Source organism: Rhinoderma darwinii, unplaced genomic scaffold, assembly GCF_050947455.1.
Source record: "Rhinoderma darwinii isolate aRhiDar2 unplaced genomic scaffold, aRhiDar2.hap1 Scaffold_1016, whole genome shotgun sequence".
Taxonomy (NCBI): Eukaryota; Metazoa; Chordata; class Amphibia; order Anura; family Rhinodermatidae; genus Rhinoderma; species Rhinoderma darwinii.
In genome coordinates, this window is record NW_027461897.1 from 20,975 (window position 1) to 44,453 (window position 23,479).

Below are 23,479 nucleotides of genomic sequence, written 5' to 3' on the forward strand. Positions count from 1 at the left end.
AGGAGCGGTCTCAGCACTCTGTATAGAGAAGAGACAGTGTGGAGATCTCATAGAGAGTAACAGGAGAGAGGAGCGGTCTCAGCGCTCTGTATAGAGAAGAGACAGTGTGGAGATCTCATAGAGAGTAACAGGAGAGAGGAGCGGTCTCAGCGCTCTGTATAGAGAAGAGACAGTGTGGAGATCTCATAGAGAGTAACAGAGGAGAGAGGAGCGGTCTCAGCGCTCTGTATAGAGAAGAGACAGTGTGGAGATCTCATAGAGAGTAACAGGAGAGAGGAGCGGTCTCAGCACTCTGTATAGAGAAGAGACAGTGTGGAGATCTCATAGAGAGTAACAGAAGAGAGGAGCGGTCTCAGCGCTCTGTATAGAGAAGAGACAGTGTGGAGATCTCATAGAGTAAAAGAAGAGAGGAGCGGTCTCAGCGCTCTGTATAGAGAAGAGACAGTGTAAAGATCTCAGAGTAACAGGAGAGAGGAGCGGTCTCAGCGCTCTGTATAGAGAAGAGACAGTGTGGAGATCTCATAGAGAGTAACAGGAGAGAGGAGCGGTCTCAGCGCTCTGTATAGAGGAGAGACAGTGTGGAGATCTCATAGAGAGTAACAGAGGAGAGAGGAGCGGTCTCAGCGCTCTGTATAGAGAAGAGACAGTGCGGAGATCTCATAGAGAGTAACAGGAGAGAGGAGCGGTCTCAGCGCTCTGTATAGAGAAGAGACAGTGTGGAGATCTCATAGAGAGTAACAGAGGAGAGAGGAGCGGTCTCAGCGCTCTGTATAGAGAAGAGACAGTGTGGAGATCTCATAGAGAGTAACAGGAGAGAGGAGCGGTCTCAGCACTCTGTATAGAGAAGAGACAGTGTGGAGATCTCAGAGAGTAACAGGAGAGAGGAGCGGTCTCAGCACTCTGTATAGAGAAGACACAGTGTGGAGATCTCAGAGAGTAACAGGAGAGAGGAGAGGTCTCAGCGCTCTGTATAGAGAAGAGACAGTGCGGAGATCTCATAGAGAGTAACAGAAGAGAGGAGCGGTCTCAGCGCTCTGTATAGAGAAGAGACAGTGCGGAGATCTCATAGAGAGTAACAGGAGAGAGGAGCGGTCTCAGCGATCTGTATAGAGGAGAGACAGTGTGGAGATCTCATAGAGAGTAACAGAAGAGAGGAGCGGTCTCAGCGCTCTGTATAGAGAAGAGACAGTGCGGAGAACTCATAGAGAGTAACAGAAGAGAGGAGCGGTCTCAGCGCTCTGTATAGAGAAGAGACAGTGTGGAGATCTCATAGAGAGTAACAGGAGAGAGGAGAGGTCTCAGTGCTCTGTATAGAGAAGAGACAGTGTGGAGATCTCATAGAGAGTAACAGGAGAGAGGAGCGGTCTCAGCACTCTGTATAGAGAAGAGACAGTGTGGAGATCTCATAGAGAGTAACAGGAGAGAGGAGCGGTCTCAGCGCTCTGTATAGCGAAGAGACAGTGTGGAGATCTCAGAGTAACAGGAGAGAGGAGCGGTCTCAGCGCTCTGTATAGATAAGAGACAGTGTGGAGATCTCATAGAGAGTAACAGGAGAGGAGCGGTCTCAGCGCTCTGTATAGAGAAGAGACAGTGTTGAGATCTCAGAGTAACAGGAGAGAGGAGCGGTCTCAGCGCTCTGTATAGAGAAAAGACAGTGTGGAGATCTCATAGAGAGTAACAGAAGAGAGGAGAGGTCTCAGCGCTCTGTATAGAGGAGAGACAGTGTGGAGATCTCATAGAGTAACAGAAGAGAGGAGCGGTCTCAGCGCTCTGTATAGAGAAGAGACAGTGTGGAGATCTCATAGAGAGTAACAGGAGAGAGGAGCGGTCTCAGCACTCTGTATAGAGAAGAGACAGTGCGGAGATCTCATAGAGAGTAACAGGAGAGAGGAGCGGTCTCAGCGCTCTGTATAGGGAAGAGACAGTGTGGAGATCTCAGAGTAACAGGAGAGAGGAGCGGTCTCAGCGCTCTGTATAGAGAAGAGACAGTGTGGAGATCTCATAGAGAGTAACAGGAGAGAGGAGCGGTCTCAGCGCTCTGTATAGAGAAGAGACAGTGTGGAGATCTCATAGAGAGTAACAGAGGAGAGAGGAGCGGTCTCAGCGCTCTGTATAGAGAAGAGACAGTGTGGAGATCTCATAGAGAGTAACAGAGGAGAGAGGAGCGGTCTCAGCGCTCTGTATAGAGAAGAGACAGTGTGGAGATCTCATAGAGAGTAACAGAGGAGAGAGGAGCGGTCTCAGCACTCTGTATAGAGAAGAGACAGTGTGGAGATCTCATAGAGAGTAACAGGAGAGAGGAGCGGTCTCAGCACTCTGTATAGAGAAGAGACAGTGCGGAGATCTCATAGAGAGTAACAGGAGAGAGGAGCGGTCTCAGCGCTCTGTATAGGGAAGAGACAGTGTGGAGATCTCAGAGTAACAGGAGAGAGGAGCGGTCTCAGCGCTCTGTATAGAGAAGAGACAGTGTGGAGATCTCATAGAGAGTAACAGGAGAGAGGAGCGGTCTCAGCGCTCTGTATAGAGAAGAGACAGTGTGGAGATCTCATAGAGAGTAACAGGAGAGAGGAGCGGTCTCAGCGCTCTGTATAGAGAAGAGACAGTGTGGAGATCTCATAGAGAGTAACAGAGGAGAGAGGAGCGATCTCAGCGCTCTGTATAGAGAAGAGACAGTGTGGAGATCTCATAGAGAGTAACAGAGGAGAGAGGAGCGGTCTCAGCACTCTGTATAGAGAAGAGACAGTGTGGAGATCTCATAGAGAGTAACAGGAGAGAGGAGAGGTCTCAGCGCTCTGTATAGAGAAGAGACAGTGTGGAGATCTCATAGAGTAACAGGAGAGAGGAGCGGTCTCAGCACTCTGTATAGAGGAGAGACAGTGTGGAGATCTCATAGAGAGTAACAGAAGAGAGGAGCGGTCTCAGCACTCTGTATAGAGAAGAGACAGTGTGGCGATCTCAGAGAGTAAAAGAAAAAAGGAGCGGTCTCTCAGTGAGTGCTCTGTCAGAGAAGACAGTCCGGTGGTCTTATGAGCACTCTGGATGGAGGAGTAACGGGACGGTCTCCGGGTGGAGTTAGGGAGAGGTGAGGGACTGGTGATCTTACCCCGGGGTCTGGGCGCTGAGTCTCCTCACAGTCCGTGGCATTTTGGGGAGACATCGGCTCAGCAGCAAGCGGTGATAGCGACATAAAAGAAGCTGCAGAAGAGAAACGAATGGAAATCATAAAAATGTACAGACACCCCAACAAAGCAACGTAGCGTACTAGAGCAAGAAGAGCGTCCCGTATATAAAGAGACATCCAAAAACAGGAGAGAAGCTGCACAATGTTACAGGAGGAGCAACGCACGCACCAGACGCATCATATGGGATACCGAGAAAGTGCATCATCATAATAATACTAAGAATACGAATACTAATAATATAATACTACTAATAATACTACTAATAATAATAATAATAATACTAAGAATACGAATACTAATAATATAATACTAATATACTACTGCTAATAATACTAAAACTAAGAGTACTAATAATAATAATAATAATAATATACTACTACTACTGTTACTACTAATAATAATACTACTACTGTTACTACTAATAATAATACTACTACTACTGTTACTACTACTAATAATACTACTACTACTGTTACTACTACTAATAATACTACTACTACTACTGTTACTACTAATAATAATACTACTACTGTTACTACTAATAATAATACTACTACTACTGTTACTACTACTAATAATACTACTACTACTGTTACTACTACTAATAATACTACTACTACTACTGTTACTACTAATAATAATACTACTACTACTAATAATACTACTACTACTACTACTACTACTACTACTACTACTACTACTACTACTACTACTACTGTTACTACTAATAATAATACTACTACTACTGTTACTACTAATAATAATACTACTACTGTTACTACTAATAATAATACTACTAATAATAATACTACTACTACTGTTACTACTAATAATAATACTACTACTACTGTTACTACTAATAATACTACTACTACTAATAATAATAATAATAATACTGCTACTACTGTTACTACTAATAATAATACTACTAATAATAATACTACTACTACTGTTACTACTAATAATAATACTACTACTACTGTTACTACTAATAATACTACTACTACTAATAATAATAATACTACTACTACTGTTACTACTAATAATAATACTACTAATAATAATACTACTACTACTGTTACTACTAATAATAATACTACTACTACTGTTACTACTAATAATACTACTACTACTAATAATAATAATAATAATACTGCTACTACTGTTACTACTAATAATAATACTACTACTACTGTTACTACTAATAATAATACTACTAATAATAATACTACTACTACTGTTACTACTAATAATAATACTACTACTGTTACTACTAATAATAATACTACTACTACTGTTACTACTAATAATAATACTACTACTAATATACTACTAATACTGTTACTACTAATAATAATACTACTACTACTACTACTGTTACTACTAATAATAATACTACTACTACTACTACTGTTACTACTAATAATAATAATACTACTACTGTTACTACTACTAATAATACTACTAATAATAATACTACTAATAATAATACTACTACTACTGTTACTACTAATAATAATACTACTAATAATACTACTACTACTACTGTTACTACTAATAATAATACTACTACTACTGTTACTACTAATAATAATACTACTACTACTACTAATAATAATAATACTACTAATATACTACTAATACTGTTACTACTAATAATAATACTACTACTAATATACTACTAATACTGTTACTACTAATAATAATACTACTAATAATACTACTACTACTACTACTGTTACTACTAATAATAATACTACTACTAATATACTACTAATACTGTTACTACTAATAATAATACTACTAATAATACTACTACTACTACTACTGTTACTACTAATAATAATACTACTACTGTTACTACTAATAATAATAATACTACTACTACTGTTACTACTAATAATAATACTACTAATAATAATACTACTACTACTGTTACTACTAATAATAATACTACTAATAATACTACTACTACTACTGTTACTACTAATAATAATACTACTACTACTGTTACTACTAATAATAATACTACTACTACTACTAATAATAATAATACTACTAATAATAATACTACTACTACTGTTACTACTAATAATAATACTACTAATAATAATACTACTACTACTGTTACTACTAATAATAATACTACTACTACTACTGTTACTACTAATAATAATAATACTACTACTGTTACTACTAATAATAATACTACTAATAATAATACTACTACTACTGTTACTACTAATAATAATATTACTAATAATAATACTACTACTACTAATAATACTACTACTAATAATAATACTACTAATAATAATACTGCTACTACTAATAATAATACTACTAATACTACTACTACTACTGTTACTACTAATAATAATACTACTAATAATAATACTACTACTACTGTTACTACTAATAATAATACTACTAATAATACTACTACTACTACTGTTACTACTAATAATAATACTACTACTACTGTTACTACTACTAATACTACTACTACTACTACTACTGTTACTACTAATAATAATACTACTACTACTGTTACTACTAATAATAATAATACTACTAATAATAATACTACTACTACTGTTACTACTAATAATAATACTACTAATAATAATACTACTACTACTACTACTGTTACTACTAATAATAATACTACTACTACTACTACTGTTACTACTAATAATAATACTACTAATAATGATACTACTACTACTGTTACTACTAATAATAATACTACTACTACTACTACTACTACTACTACTACTACTACTGTTACTACTAATAATAATACTACTACTACTGTTACTACTAATAATAATACTACTAATAATAATACTACTACTACTACTACTGTTACTACTAATAATACTACTACTACTAATAATAATAATAATACTACTACTAATATACTACTACTACTACTAATATACTACTACTAATAATAATACTACTACTACTAATAATAATACTACTAATAATACTACTACTGTTACTACTAATACTACTACTACTACTACTACTGTTACTACTAATAATAATACTACTACTGTTACTACTAATAATAATACTACTACTACTGTTACTACTACTAATACTACTACTACTACTACTGTTACTACTAATAATAATACTAATACTACTGTTACTACTAATAATAATACTACTAATAATAATACTACTACTACTACTACTACTGTTACTACTAATAATAATACTAATAATAATAATACTACTACTACTGTTACTACTAATAATACTACTACTACTACTACTACTACTACTACTACTACTACTACTACTGTTACTACTAATAATAATACTACTACTACTACTGTTACTACTAATAATAATACTAATACTACTACTACTGTTACTACTAATAATACTACTACTACTACTGTTACTACTAATAATAATACTAATACTACTACTACTGTTACTACTAATAATAATACTAATACTACTACTACTGTTACTACTACTACTACTACTATACTACTACTTCTACTACTAATAATACTACTACTAATATACTACTAATACTACTACAAATAATACTACTACTAATAATAATACTACTACTAATAATACTACTACTACTAATATACTACTACTAATAATAATATACTACTACTAATAATAATACTACTACTAATAATAATACTACTACTAATATACTACTACTAATACTACTACTACTAATATACTACTACTAATAATACTACTACTAATATACTACTACTACTAATATACCACTACTAATAATACTACTACTACTACTACTACTACTAATATACTACTACTAATAATAATACTACTACTAATATACTACTACTACTAATAATACACTACTACTAATATACTACTACTACTACTACTACTACTACTAATATACTATTACTACTACTACTAATAATAATAATACTACACTACTACTAATAATACTACTACTAATATACTACTACTACTACTAATATACTACTACTAATAATAATACTACTACTACTGTTACTACTAATAATAATAATACTACTAATAATACTACTACTACTGTTACTACTAATAATAATACTACTACTACTGTTACTACTAATAATACTACTACTACTACTGTTACTACTAACAATAATACTACTACTACTGTTACTACTAATAATAATACTACTACTACTGTTACTACTAATAATAATACTACTACTACTGTTACTACTACTAATAATACTACTACTACTGTTACTACTAATAATAATACTACTACTACTGTTACTACTAATAATAATACTACTACTACTGTTACTACTACTAATAATACTACTACTACTGTTACTACTAATAATAATACTAATACTACTGTTACTACTAATAATAATACTACTAATAATAATACTACTACTACTGTTACTACTAATAATAATACTACTACTACTGTTACTACTAATAATAATACTACTAATAATAATACTACTACTACTACTGTTACTACTAATAATACTACTACTACTACTGTTACTACTAATAATACTACTACTACTGTTACTACTAATAATAATACTACTACTACTGTTACTACTAATAATACTACTACTACTACTACTACTGTTACTACTAATAATAATACTAATACTACTACTACTATACTACTACTTCTACTACTAATAATACTACTACTAATATACTACTAATAATACTACTACTACTAATATACTACTAATAATATACTACTACTAATAAAATACTACTACTAATATACTACTAATAATAATAATACTACACTACTACTAATATACTACTACTACTAATAATAATACTACTACTAATATACTACTAATACTACTACTACTACTACTACTACTACTAATAATAATAATACTACACTACTACTAATAATACTACTACTACTAATAATAATACTACTACTAATATACTACTAATACTACTAATAATACTACTACTACTACTACTAATAATACTACTACTACTGTTACTACTAATAATAATACTACTACTACTGTTACTACTAATAATAATACTACTACTACTGTTACTACTAATACTACTACTACTGTTACTACTAATAATAATACTAATACTACTACTACTGTTACTACTACTACTACTCACTACCAATACTACTACTTCTACTACTAATAATAATACTACTACTAATATACTACTAATACTACTACAAATAATACTACTACTACTAATACTACTACTAATAATAATACTACTAATAATAATACTACTAATAATATACTACTACTACTAATACTACTACTACTAATAATACTACTACTAATAATACTACTACTAATAATACTACTACTAATATACTACTACTACCACTACTACTACTACTACTACTACTAATAATAATACTAATAATAATACTACACTACTACTAATATACTACTACTAATAATAATACTACTACTAATATACTACTACTACTACTACTACTACTACTAATAATAATACTGCTACTACTAATAATAATAATACTGCTACTACTAATAATACTGCTACTACTAACACTACTAATACTACTAATAATAATAATAATAATACTGCTACTACTAATAATAATACTACTAATAATACTGCTACTACTAATAATACTGCTACTACTAATACTACTAATACTGCTACTACTAATAATAATACTACTACTACTACTACTACTAATAATACTGCTACTACTAATAATACTGCTACTACTAATACTACTACTAATAATAATACTGCTACTACTAATAATACTGCTACTACTAATAATAATAATAATACTACTAATACTACTACTACTAATACTACTACTACTAATAATAATAATACTACTACTAATAATAATACTACTACTACTACTAATATACTACTACTACTACTAATACTACTACTACTACTAATAATACTACTACTAATATACTACTACTACTACCACTACTACCACTACTACTAATAATAATACTAATAATAATACTACACTACTACTAATATACTACTACTAATAATAATACTACTACTAATATACTACTAATACTACTACTACTACTAATATACTACTACTACTAATAATAATAATAATACTACACTACTACTAATAATAATACCACTACTAATATACTACTACTACTACTACTAATATACTACTACTAATAATAATACTACTAATAATACTGCTACTACTAATACTACTAATACTACTAATAATAATACTGCTACTACTAATAATAATACTGCTACTACTAATAATACTACTAATACTACTAATAATAATAATAATACTGCTACTACTAATACTACTAATAATAATACTACTACTACTACTACTACTAATAATAATACTGCTACTACTAATAATACTGCTACTACTAATATTACTACTAATAATACTACTACTACTAATAATACTACTACTACTAATACTACTACTACTAATATACTACTACTACTACTACTACTACTACTACTACTACTAATAATAATACTACTAATAATACTAATAATAATACTACACTACTACTAATATACTACTACTAATAATAATACTACTACTAATATACTACTACTACTACTACTACTACTACTAATAATAATAATACTACTAATAATAATACTGCTACTAATAATAATACTACTACTACTAATAATACTGCTACTAATATACTACTACTACTAATAATAATAATACTACTAATACTACTACTACTAATAATACTACTACTAATAATAATACTACTACTACTACTACTAATAATACTGCTACTAATAATACTGCTACTACTAATAATAATACTACTACTAATATACTACTACTACTACTACTACTAATAATAATAATACTGCTACTACTAATAATACTGCTACTAATAATAATACTACTACTACTAATAATACTGCTACTAATATACTACTACTAATAATAATAATAATAATACTAATACTACTACTACTAATAATACTACAACTAATAATAATACTGCTACTACTAATAATACTGCTACTACTAATAATAATACTACTACTACTGATAATACTGCTACTACTAATACTACTACTAATAATAATACTACTACTACTAATACTGCTACTAATATACTACTACTACTACTACTACTACTGTTACTACTAATACTACTACTACTGTTACTACTAATAATAATACTAATACTACTACTACTGTTACTACTACTACTCACTACCAATACTACTACTTCTACTACTAATAATAATACTACTACTAATATACTACTAATACTACTACAAATAATACTACTACTACTAATACTACTACTAATAATAATACTACTAATAATAATACTACTACTAATAATACTACTACTAATAATACTACTACTAATATACTACTACTACCACTACTACTACTACTACTACTACTAATAATAATACTAATAATAATACTACACTACTACTAATATACTACTACTAATAATAATACTACTACTAATATACTACTACTACTACTACTACTACTAATAATAATACTACTGCTACTACTAATAATACTGCTACTACTAATACTACTAATAATAATAATAATAATACTGCTACTACTAATAATAATACTGCTACTACTAATAATACTGCTACTACTAATACTACTAATACTGCTACTACTAATAATAATACTACTACTACTACTACTACTAATAATACTGCTACTACTAATAATACTGCTACTACTAATACTACTACTAATAATAATACTGCTACTACTAATAATACTGCTACTACTAATAATAATAATAATACTACTAATACTACTACTACTAATACTAATAATACTACTACTAATAATAATACTACTAATAATACTACTACTACTACTACTACTACTAATATACTACTACTACTAATACTACTACTACTAATAATACTACTACTAATATACTACTACTACCACCACTACCACTACTACTACTACTACTAATAATAATAATACTAATAATAATACTACACTACTACTAATATACTACTACTAATAATAATACTACTACTAATATACTACTAATACTACTACTAATATACTACTACTACTACTAATAATAATAATACTACACTACTACTAATAATAATACTACTACTAATATACTACTACTACTACTACTACTAATATACTACTACTAATAATAATACTACTAATAATACTGCTACTACTAATACTACTAATACTACTAATAATAATAATAATACTGCTACTACTAATAATAATACTGCTACTACTAATAATACTGCTACTACTAATACTACTAATACTACTAATACTACTAATAATAATAATAATACTGCTACTACTAATAATAATACTACTACTACTACTACTACTACTACTACTACTACTAATAATAATAATAATACTGCTACTACTAATAATACTGCTACTACTAATATTACTACTAATAATACTACTACTAATAATACTACTACTACCACTACTACTACTACTACTACTAATAATACTAATAATAATACTACACTACTACTAATATACTACTAATAATAATAATACTACTACTAATATACTACTACTACTACTACTACTACTAATAATAATAATACTACTAATAATAATACTGCTACTAATAATAATACTACTACTACTAATAATACTGCTACTAATATACTACTACTACTAATAATAATAATAATACTACTACTACTACTACTAATAATACTGCTACTAATAATACTGCTACTACTAATAATAATACTACTACTACTAATAATACTGCTACTAATAATAATACTACTACTACTACTAATACTGCTACTAATATACTACTACTACTAATAATAATAATAATAATACTACTAATAATACTACTACTAATAATAATACTAATATACTACTGCTAATAATACTACTACTACGAGTACTAATAATAATAATACTAAGAATAAGAATAATAATACTAATACTACTAATAATAATACTAATAATAATATACTACTGCTAATAATACTACTAAGAGTTACATAGTAGTTACATATAGTTACATAGTTACATAGTTTGTACGGTTGAAAAAAGACACATGTCCATCAAGTTCAACCAAGGGAAGGGAAAGGGGAAGTAAAAAATTTCTACACATAGGAGTTAATATTTTTTTGTTCTAGGAAATTATCTAAGCCTTTTTTAAAGCCATCTACTGTCCCTGCTGCGACCAGCTCCTGCGGTGTCTACTGTCCCTGCTCCTGCGGTGTCTACTGTCCCTGCTGTGACGGCTCCTGCGGTGTCTACTGTCCCTGCTCCTGCGGTGTCTACTGTCCCTGCTGTGACGGCTCCTGCGGTGTCTCCTGTCCCTGCTTTGACGGCTCCTGCGGTGTCTCCTGTCCCTGCTGTGACGGCTCCTGCGGTGTCTCCTGTCCCTGCTGTGACGGCTCCTGCGGTGTCTCCTGTCCCTGCTGCGACCAGCTCCTGCGGTGTCTCCTGTCCCTGCTGTGGCGGCTCCTGCGGTGTCTACTGTCCCTGCTGTGACGGCTCCTGCGGTGTCTACTGTCCCTGCTGTGACGGCTCCTGCGGTGTCTCCTGTCCCTGCTGTGACGGCTCCTGCGGTATCTCTTGTCCCTGCTGTGACGGCTCCTGCGGTGTCTACTGTCCCTGCTGTGACGGCTCCTGCGGTGTCTACTGTCCCTGCTGTGACGGCTCCTGCGGTGTCTACTGTCCCTGCTGCGACCAGGTTGAACCTTTTTTTCTCCAGACGGAGGGAGCGCCCCCTTGTTTTTTGAGGGGGTTTTACAAGGAACAGGATTTCACCATATTTTTTGTATGCGCCATTCATATATTTATATAAGTTAATCATGTCCCCCCTTAGTCGTCTTTTCTCAAGGCTAAATAGGTTTAATTCTTTCAATCTTTCCTCATAACTTAGATTCTCCGCGCCCCTAATTAGCTTCGTTGCTCTTCTTTGTATTTTTTCCAACTCCAGGGCATCCTTTCTATGAACTGGAGCCCAGAACTGGACTGCATATTCTAGATGAGGCCTCACTAATGCTTTGTAAAGTGGCATTATTACATCTCTGTCCCGCGAGTCCAGGCCTCTATAATACACGACAATATCCTGCTGGCCTTTGAAGCAGCTGATTGACACTGCATGCTGTTATTGAGTTTATGATTTACAAGTACACTCAGATCCTTCTCAACAAGTGACTCCCCCAGTGTAGCGCCCCCTAGAAACATATGATGCTGCAGATTATTACACCCAGATCCTTCTCAACAAGTGACTCCCCCAGTGTAGCGCCCCCTAGGACATATGATGCTGCAGATTATTACACCCAGATCCTTCTCAACAAGTGAATCCGCCAGTGTAGCTCCCCCTAGGACATATGATGCTGCAGATTATTACACCCAGATCCTTCTCAACAAGTGACTCCCCCAGTGTAGCTCCCCCTAGGACATATGATGCTGCAGATTATTACTCCCAGTGTAGCTCCCCCTAGGACATATGATGCATGCAGGTTGTTGGTACCCAGATGCATAACTTTACATTTATCTACATTAAACTTCATCTGCCAAGTGGACGCCCAAACACTTAGTTTGTTTAAATCTGCCTGTAATTCATGAACATCTTCCATAGTCTGAACTATATTACATAGCTTGGTGTCATCTGCAAAAATAGAAATAGTGCTATTAATCCCATCCTCTATATCATTAATAAATAAATCGAATAATAGGGGTCCCAGCACTGAACCCTGGGGTACACCACTTATAACCGGGGACCATTCAGAGTAGGAATCATTGACCACAACTCTCTGGATACGGTCCTTGAGCCAATTCTCAATCCAATTACAAACTATATTTTCTAAACCTATAGTCCTTAATTTACCCATTAGACATCTATGGGGGACAGTGTCAAATGCCTTAGCAAAGTCCAAAAACACTAAATCCACAGCGGCCCCTCTGTCTAGGCTTCTGCTCACCTCTCATATAATCATTATATCCACAGCGGCCACTCTGTCTAGGCTTCTCCTCACCTCTCATATAATCATTATATCCACAGCGGCCCCTCTGTCTAGGCTTCTGCTCACCTCTCATATAATCATTATATCCACAGCGGCCACTCTGTCTAGGCTTCTGCTTACCTCTTCATATAAACACTATATCCACAGCGGCCCCTCTGTCTAGGCTTCTGCTTACCTCTCATATAATCATTATATCCACAGCGGCCCCTCTGTCTAGACTTCTGCTCACCCCTCATATAATCATTATATACACAGCGGCCCCTCTGTCTAGACTTCTGCTCACCTCTTCATAAAAACAGATTAGGTTAGTTTGACAACTTCTGTCCTTAGTAAAACCGTGTTGGCTGTCACTTATAATGCTATTTATTGTCACATAATCCTGTATATAGTCCCTCAATAGCCCCTCAAACATTTTCCCCACGATGGATGTTAAGCTTACTGGTCTATAATTACCCGGGGAAGACCTAGAGCCCTTTTTGAAAATAGGCACCACATTTGCCCTGCGCCAGTCCCTTGGCACTATACCACTCATGAGAGACTCTCTAAATATTATGAAGAGGCGGACAGAAATAACTGAACTAAGCTCTTTAAGAACTCTAGGGTGTAACCCATCTGGTCCCGGGGCCTTGTGTACATTTATTTTATTTAATTTAGCTTGGACCATATCTACATTCATCCAATTCAGTATATCAACTGATATATTAACAGCACTGGCAGCGGCTACATCAGCTCCTCAGCACTGGCACTGGCTACATCAGCTCCTCAGCACTGGCACCGGCTACATCAGCTCCTCAGCACTGGCACCGGCTACATCAGCTGCTCAGCACTGGCACCGGCTACATCAGCTGCTCAGCACTGGCACCGGCTACATCAGCTGCTCAGCACTGGCACCGGCTACATCAGCTGCTCAGCACTGGCACCGGCTACATCAGCTCCTCAGCACTGGCACCGGCTACATCAGCTGCTCAGCACTGGCACCGGCTACATCAGCTGCTCAGCACTGGCACCGGCTACATCAGCTGCTCAGCACTGGCACCGGCTACATCAGCTCCTCAGCACTGGCACCGGCTACATCAGCTCCTCAGCACTGGCACCGGCTACATCAGCTCCTCAGCACTGGCAGCGGCTACATCAGCTCCTCAGCACTGGCACCGGCTACATCAGCTGCTCTTTCTTCTGTTGTATATACAGAGCTAAAGAACCCATTTAGTAACTCTGCCTTCTCTTGATCCCCTGTGATCAACTCCCCATTACCATTATCTAGGGGTCCTACATGTTCAGACCTTGGCTTTTTTGCATTTATATACTTGAAGAATTTTTTAGGATTTGTTTTACTATCCTTGGCCACCTGCCTTTCATTTTGTATTTTTGCTAATTTTATTACATTTTTACAGATTTTATTAAGCTCTTTATATTTTACAAAGGCTACAGCTGTACCCTCAGATTTGTATTTTTTAAATGCCCTTTTTTTGTCATGTATTGCCCCTTTCACAGAAGGTGTAAGCCATGTGGGGTTTAATTTGAGTCGTTTATACTTATTACCTGTAGGAATACATTTTGCACTATAATAACTCAAAGTAGATTTGAAAATCTCCCATTTATCATTTGTTCCATTATTTGACATTAGTTCTTCCCAGTCTATATCGTGAATTGCTAATAATTACTAATAATAATAATACTAATAATACTAATACTAATACTAATACCATGATGTACAAAGAGTAGAAAAATACTTTATTAACATATATAATAAAAGACAGTAAACAATGTATAAAAAGAATCCATAGACCGACAGCTAAAAAGGGCCACGAGGCTGGGTGTCTATCAAATATACGTAAATGGCAGACGAATATCTATAATTAGACTTCCAAACAGAGACATATGTAATGCAAGGCCAAAACATGAGAGATGTATAATGTGTAATGTGTATAAAGTCCAACCCTCAGAATAATGACAGATATATGACATGGCCATGATCTGTATAGCAGTACACAGGAGTAAACAGACCGCGCATCTAGCACAGCCATAACATTGTATACATATATGTAGTCACCGTGCACGTAAGAAAGGAAGTCCATATACATGCAATAGAAATGGCCTATGTAAGGGATCAAACATACCCATATTGAGGTGCCAGGAGAGACACAGCCAGCGTCCACCACAACACGCGTTTCGGCGCTAATGCCTTCGTCTGGGGGTGTCGTTAGAATGTAAACAGAGGCCATTTAAATGAGACATGACCAATAAGGAAAGCCTGCATGACCTGCAATATGTTCCAATCAACCGCACCGCATAATTATCGCTGTCCTGGACCGCAGGTGGCCACGCCTCCGAAACTGCCAGCCGCGAGGCGCCGGAAACACGCAACCGCGTCAGAAGACCCAGTCACGTGAATGCAGAAACCGACGCGTCACGGGTGACAAGAGACAGAGGCCGGTCATCCCGGACCAATGAAAAGTGACACAGTGAGGCAGGATACATAGAACGCAGGTAAATAAGGGACGCTGCCAGAGGAGAAGAGGATTCTTATGCCGAGAGCCCTGTGTATGTAATAAAGTCACAAGGCCACATAGCAACTTGTTAGAAAGATCAGATTTCAATGTTATGAGTGCGATATTGTTACAAAGTGTTCACAAAGAAAGGGCAATTACTGCAATAATGTATTGAAATGACAATAAAACATGCAAACGCCATGTGTGTGAACGAGGATGTGAAAGAAGGGGAGATGCCGGAGAAAAGACATAAAATGTGGGCGCAACAAAAAGTGAAAGGGGGAAAAGAGTAAGATCATGAAGGTGTAAATAAATAGAGAACTCAACATGTGTAAATATAGAATAAATTACCGAGGAAAGAAAGTAGCACGAGCCTAGGTGAACAAGAGTGAAATACAAGAGTATGAAGTGCCGGTGATCTATGAAGTGCCAGTGATCTATGAAGTGCCAGTGATCTATGAAGTGCCGGTGATCTATGAAGTGCCAGTGATCTATGAAGTGCCGGTGATCTATGAAGTGCCGGTGATCTATGAAGTGCCGGTGATCTATGAAGTGCCGGTGATCTATGAAGTGCCGGTGATCTATGAAGTGCCGGTGATCTATGAAGTGCCGGTGATCTATGAAGTGCCGGTGATCTATGAAGTGCCGGTGATCTATGAAGTGCCGGTGATCTATGAAGTGCCAGTGATCTATGAAGTGCCAGTGATCTATGAAGTGCCAGTGATCTATGAAGTGCCGGTGATCTATGAAGTGCCGGTGATCTATGAAGTGCCAGTGATCTATGAAGTGCCGGTGATCTATGAAGTGCCGGTGATCTATGAAGTGCCGGTGATCTATGAAGTGCCGGTGATCTATGAAGTGCCGGTGATCTATGAAGTGCCGGTGATCTATGAAGTGCCGGTGATCTATGAAGTGCCAGTGATCTATGAAGTGCCGGTGATCTATGAAGTGCCGGTGATCTATGAAGTGCCGGTGATCTATGAAGTGCCGGTGATCTATGAAGTGCCGGTGATCTATGAAGTGCCGGTGATCTATGAAGTGCCGGTGATCTATGAAGTGCCGGTGATCTATGAAGTGCCGGTGATCTATGAAGTGCCGGTGATCTATGAAGTGCCGGTGATCTATGAAGTGCCGGTGATCTATGAAGTGCCGGTGATCTATGAAGTGCCGGTGATCTATGAAGTGCCGGTGATCTATGAAGTGCCGGTGATCTATGAAGTGCCGGTGATCTATGAAGTGCCAGTGATCTATGAAGTGCCAGTGATCTATGAAGTGCCAGTGATCTATGAAGTGCCGGTGATCTATGAAGTGCCGGTGATCTATGAAGTGCCGGTGATCTATGAAGTGCCGGTGATCTATGAAGTGCCGGTGATCTATGAAGTGCCGGTGATCTATGAAGTGCCGGTGATCTATGAAGTGCCGGTGATCTATGAAGTGCCGGTGATCTATGAAGTGCCGGTGATCTATGAAGTGCCGGTGATCTATGAAGTGCCGGTGATCTATGAAGTGCCGGTGATCTATGAAGTGCCGGTGATCTATGAAGTGCCGGTGATCTATGAAGTGCCGGTGATCTATGAAGTGCCAGTGATCTATGAAGTGCCAGTGATCTATGAAGTGCCAGTGATCTATGAAGTGCCAGTGATCTATGAAGTGCCAGTGATCTATGAAGTGCCAGTGATCTATGAAGTGCCAGTGATCTATGAAGTGCCAGTGATCTATGAAGTGCCAGTGATCTATGAAGTGCCAGTGATCTATGAAGTGCCAGTGATCTATGAAGTGCCAGTGATCTATGAAGTGCCAGTGATCTATGAAGTGCCAGTGATCTATGAAGTGCCGGTGATCTATGAAGTGCCGGTGATCTATGAAGTGCCGGTGATCTATGAAGTGCCAGTGATCTATGAAGTGCCAGTGATCTATGAAGTGCCAGTGATCTATGAAGTGCCAGTGATCTATGAAGTGCCAGTGATCTATGAAGTGCCAGTGATCTATGAAGTGCCAGTGATCTATGAAGTGCCAGTGATCTATGAAGTGCCAGTGATCTATGAAGTGCCAGTGATCTATGAAGTGCCAGTGATCTATGAAGTGCCAGTGATCTATGAAGTGCCGGTGATCTATGAAGTGCCGGTGATCTATGAAGTGCCAGTGATCTATGAAGTGCCAGTGATCTATGAAGTGCCAGTGATCTATGAAGTGCCAGTGATCTATGAAGTGCCAGTGATCTATGAAGTGCCAGTGATCTATGAAGTGCCAGTGATCTATAGCACAAACATACCTAGTAAATAACAAAGACATCCACCCATATAGAAATACACATGTATAGACACGCAGCGTGAAGATGAATCCTCACTTCTTACAATGGATCGGCAGCAATTAGACTAGAATTCAGCAGTATTGACCATCGACTTAGTAGAATGGTCCCGTCGACTCAGAAAATGGCTTCCGGTTCTGGCGCCTCGCGGCTGGCAGTTTCGGAGGCGTGGCCACCTGCGGTCCAGGACAGCGATAATTATGCGGTGCGGTTGATTGGAACATATTGCAGGTCATGCAGGCTTTCCTTATTGGTCATGTCTCATTTAAATGGCCTCTGTTTACATTGTAACGACACCCCCAGACGAAGGCGTTAGCGCCGAAACGCGTGTTGTGGTGGACGCTGGCTGTGTCTCTCCTGGCACCTCAATATGGGTATGTTTGATCCCTTACATAGGCCATTTCTATTGCATGTATATGGACTTCCTTTCTAAGGGTATGTTCACACGGCCTATTTACGGACGTAAATCGGGCGTTTTTGCCCCGAATTACGCCCGAAAAGAGCGCCTCAATAGCGCTGACAAACATCTGCCCATTGAAAGCAATGGGCAGACGTTTGTCTGTTCACACGAGGCGTATATTTACGCGCCGCTGTCAAATGACGGCGCGCAAATAGACGCCCGCGTCAAAGAAGTGACCTGTCACTTCTTTGGCCGTAATTGGAGCCGTTATTCATTGACTCCAATGAATAGCAGCGCCAATTACGGCCGTAATTGACGCGGCGTTCAAGCGCCTGCACATGCCGGTACGGCTGAAATTACGGGGATGTTTTCAGGCTGAAACATCCCCGTAATTTCAGCCGTTACGGACCCCCGCTGTGTGAACATACCCTTACGTGCACGGTGACTACATATATGTATACAATGTTATGGCTGTGCTAGATGCGCGGTCTGTTTACTCCTGTGTACTGCTATACAGATCATGGCCATGTCATATATCTGTCATTATTCTGAGGGTTGGACTTTATACACATTACACATTATACATCTCTCATGTTTTGGCCTTGCATTACATATGTCTCTGTTTGGAAGTCTAATTATAGATATTCGTCTGCCATTTACGTATGTTTGATAGACACGCAGCCTCGTGGCCCTTTTTAGCTGTCGGTCTATGGATTCTTTTTATACATTGTTTACTGTCTTTTATTATATATGTTAATAAAGTTTTTTTCTACTCTTTGTACATCGTGTTTCTTTCTGAGCGTCCTCCCTTTCTAGGTTATATATATTCCATTGCGATGCTTTTGGGGATCAGCCCCCGTTATTCGACTTTACTTATTTTTCATTTTGCATAATTTAGTGGTTATTATTGATTCATGCGGCTCCGTTCAGTTTTGTTAATAATAATACTAATAATAATAATAATACCAATATACTACTGAGAATAATACTAAGAGTACTAATAATACTGAGGATAATACTGAGGATAATACTGAGAATAATAATAATAATAATAATACCAATATACTACTGAGAATAATACTAAGAGTACTAATAATACTGAGGATAATACTGAGAGTACTAATAATACTGAGAATAATACTGAGAATAATAATAATAATAATACTGAGAATAATACTAAGAGTACTAATAATACTGAGGATAATACTGAGAATAATAATAATAATAATAATACTGAGAATAATACTGAGAATAATACTGAGAATAATAATAATAATAATACTGAGAATAATACTAAGAGTACTAATAATACTGAGGATAATACTGAGAATAATAATAATAATAATAATAATAATACCAATATACTACTGAGAATAATACTAAGAGTACTAATAATACTGAGAATAATAATAATAATAATACTGAGAATAATACTAAGAGTACTAATAATACTGAGGATAATACTGAGAATAATAATAATAATAATACTGAGAATAATACTAAGAGTACTAATAATACTGAGGATAATACTGAGAATAATAATAATAATAATAATACTGAGAATAATACTAAGAGTACTAATAATACTGAGGATAATACTGAGAATAATAATAATAATAATAATACCAATATACTACTGAGAATAATACTAAGAGTACTAATAATACTGAGAATAATAATAATAATAATACTGAGAATAATACTAAGAGTACTAATAATACTGAGGATAATACTGAGAATAATAATAATAATAATACTGAGAATAATACTAAGAGTACTAATAATACTGAGGATAATACTGAGAATAATAATAATAATAATAATACTGAGAATAATACTAAGAGTACTAATAATACTGAGGATAATACTGAGAATAATAATAATAATAATAATACTGAGAATAATACTGAGAATAATACTGAGAATAATAATAATAATAATACTGAGAATAATACTAAGAGTACTAATAATACTGAGGATAATACTGAGAATAATAATAATAATAATAATAATAATACCAATATACTACTGAGAATAATACTAAGAGTACTAATAATACTGAGAATAATAATAATAATAATACTGAGAATAATACTAAGAGTACTAATAATACTGAGGATAATACTGAGAATAATAATAATAATAATACTGAGAATAATACTAAGAGTACTAATAATACTGAGGATAATACTGAGAATAATAATAATAATAATAATACTGAGAATAATACTAAGAGTACTAATAATACTGAGGATAATACTGAGAATAATAATAATAATAATAATACTGAGAATAATACTGAGAATAATACTGAGAATAATAATAATAATAATACTGAGAATAATACTAAGAGTACTAATAATACTGAGGATAATACTGAGAATAATAATAATAATAATAATAATAATACCAATATACTACTGAGAATAATACTAAGAGTACTAATAATACTGAGAATAATAATAATAATAATACTGAGAATAATACTAAGAGTACTAATAATACTGAGGATAATACTGAGAATAATAATAATAATAATACTGAGAATAATACTAAGAGTACTAATAATACTGAGGATAATACTGAGAATAATAATAATAATAATAATACTGAGAATAATACTAAGAGTACTAATAATACTGAGGATAATACTGAGAATAATAATAATAATAATAATAATAATACCAATATACTACTGAGAATAATACTAAGAGTACTAATAATACTGAGAATAATAATAATAATAATACTGAGAATAATACTAAGAGTACTAATAATACTGAGGATAATACTGAGAATAATAATAATAATAATACTGAGAATAATACTAAGAGTACTAATAATACTGAGGATAATACTGAGAATAATAATAATAATAATAATACTGAGAATAATACTAAGAGTACTAATAATACTGAGGATAATACTGAGAATAATAATAATAATAATAATACCAATATACTACTGAGAATAATACTAAGAGTACTAATAATACTGAGGATAATACTGAGAATAATAATAATAATAATACTGAGAATAATACTAAGAGTACTAATAATACTGAGGATAATACTGAGAATAATAATAATAATAATAATACCAATATACTACTGAGAATAATACTAAGAGTACTAATAATACTGAGGATAATACTGAGAATAATAATAATAATAATAATACCAATATACTACTGAGAATAATACTAAGAGTACTAATAATACTGAGGATAATACTGAGAATAATAATAATAATAATACTGAGAATAATACTAAGAGTACTAATAATACTGAGGATAATACTGAGAATAATAATAACAATAATACAAATACTACTAATAATGATCGCGCATATCAAATCACCAGAACCCAAATACATAGAAAACATTTCATACACTTTAGGCCTCGTGCTAACAACAGTGGTTTTTACGGATCTGTGCTGGGGCCGCGAATCGAGAGCGCGAGAGAGAGAGGGCGCGAGAGAGAGAGAGAGCGCGCGGGGAGAGAGAGAGCGCGCGGGGAGAGAGAGAGCGCGCGGGGAGAGAGAGAGCGCGCGGGGAGAGAGAGAGCGCGCGGGGAGAGAGAGAGCGCGCGCGCGGAGAGAGAGAGCGCGCGCGGAGAGAGAGAGCGCGCGCGGAGAGAGAGAGCGCGCGCGGAGAGAGAGAGCGCGCGCGGAGAGAGAGAGCGCGCGCGGAGAGAGAGAGCGCGCGCGGAGAGAGCGCGCGGGCGCGGAGAGACCCCACCGTCCCCCTCCACGCACCCACGTACCCCCTCCAGACCCAACCGTCCCCCTCCACACACCCACCTATCCCCTCCAGACCCAACCGTCCCCCTCCACACACCCACCTATCCCCTCCAGACCCAACCGTCCCCTCCAGAGCCCACCGTCCCCCTCCACACACCCCACCGTCCCCCTCCACACACCCACCCGTCCCCCTCCACACACCCACGTACCCCCTCCACACACCCACTTACCCCCTCCACACACCCACGTACCCCCTCCACACACCCACGTACCACCTCCACACACCCACGTACCCCCTCCACACACCCACGTACCACCTCCACATACCCACGTACCACCTCCACACCCACGTACCACCTCC

The 23,479-nt window shown here is 35.7% G+C and overlaps 1 long non-coding RNA gene across 1 annotated transcript in view; it reads right to left on the bottom strand.

The window, feature by feature from the left end:
• The window catches only part of LOC142698248 (uncharacterized), a 41,240-nt gene that overhangs the window by 13,931 nt on the left and 3,830 nt on the right, over positions 1 to 23,479 (bottom strand). Inside the window, exon 2 of the long non-coding RNA XR_012865741.1 lies at positions 3,104 to 3,195. This is a non-coding gene — a long non-coding RNA (uncharacterized LOC142698248). The remainder of the gene's footprint in view (positions 1 to 3,103; positions 3,196 to 23,479) is intronic.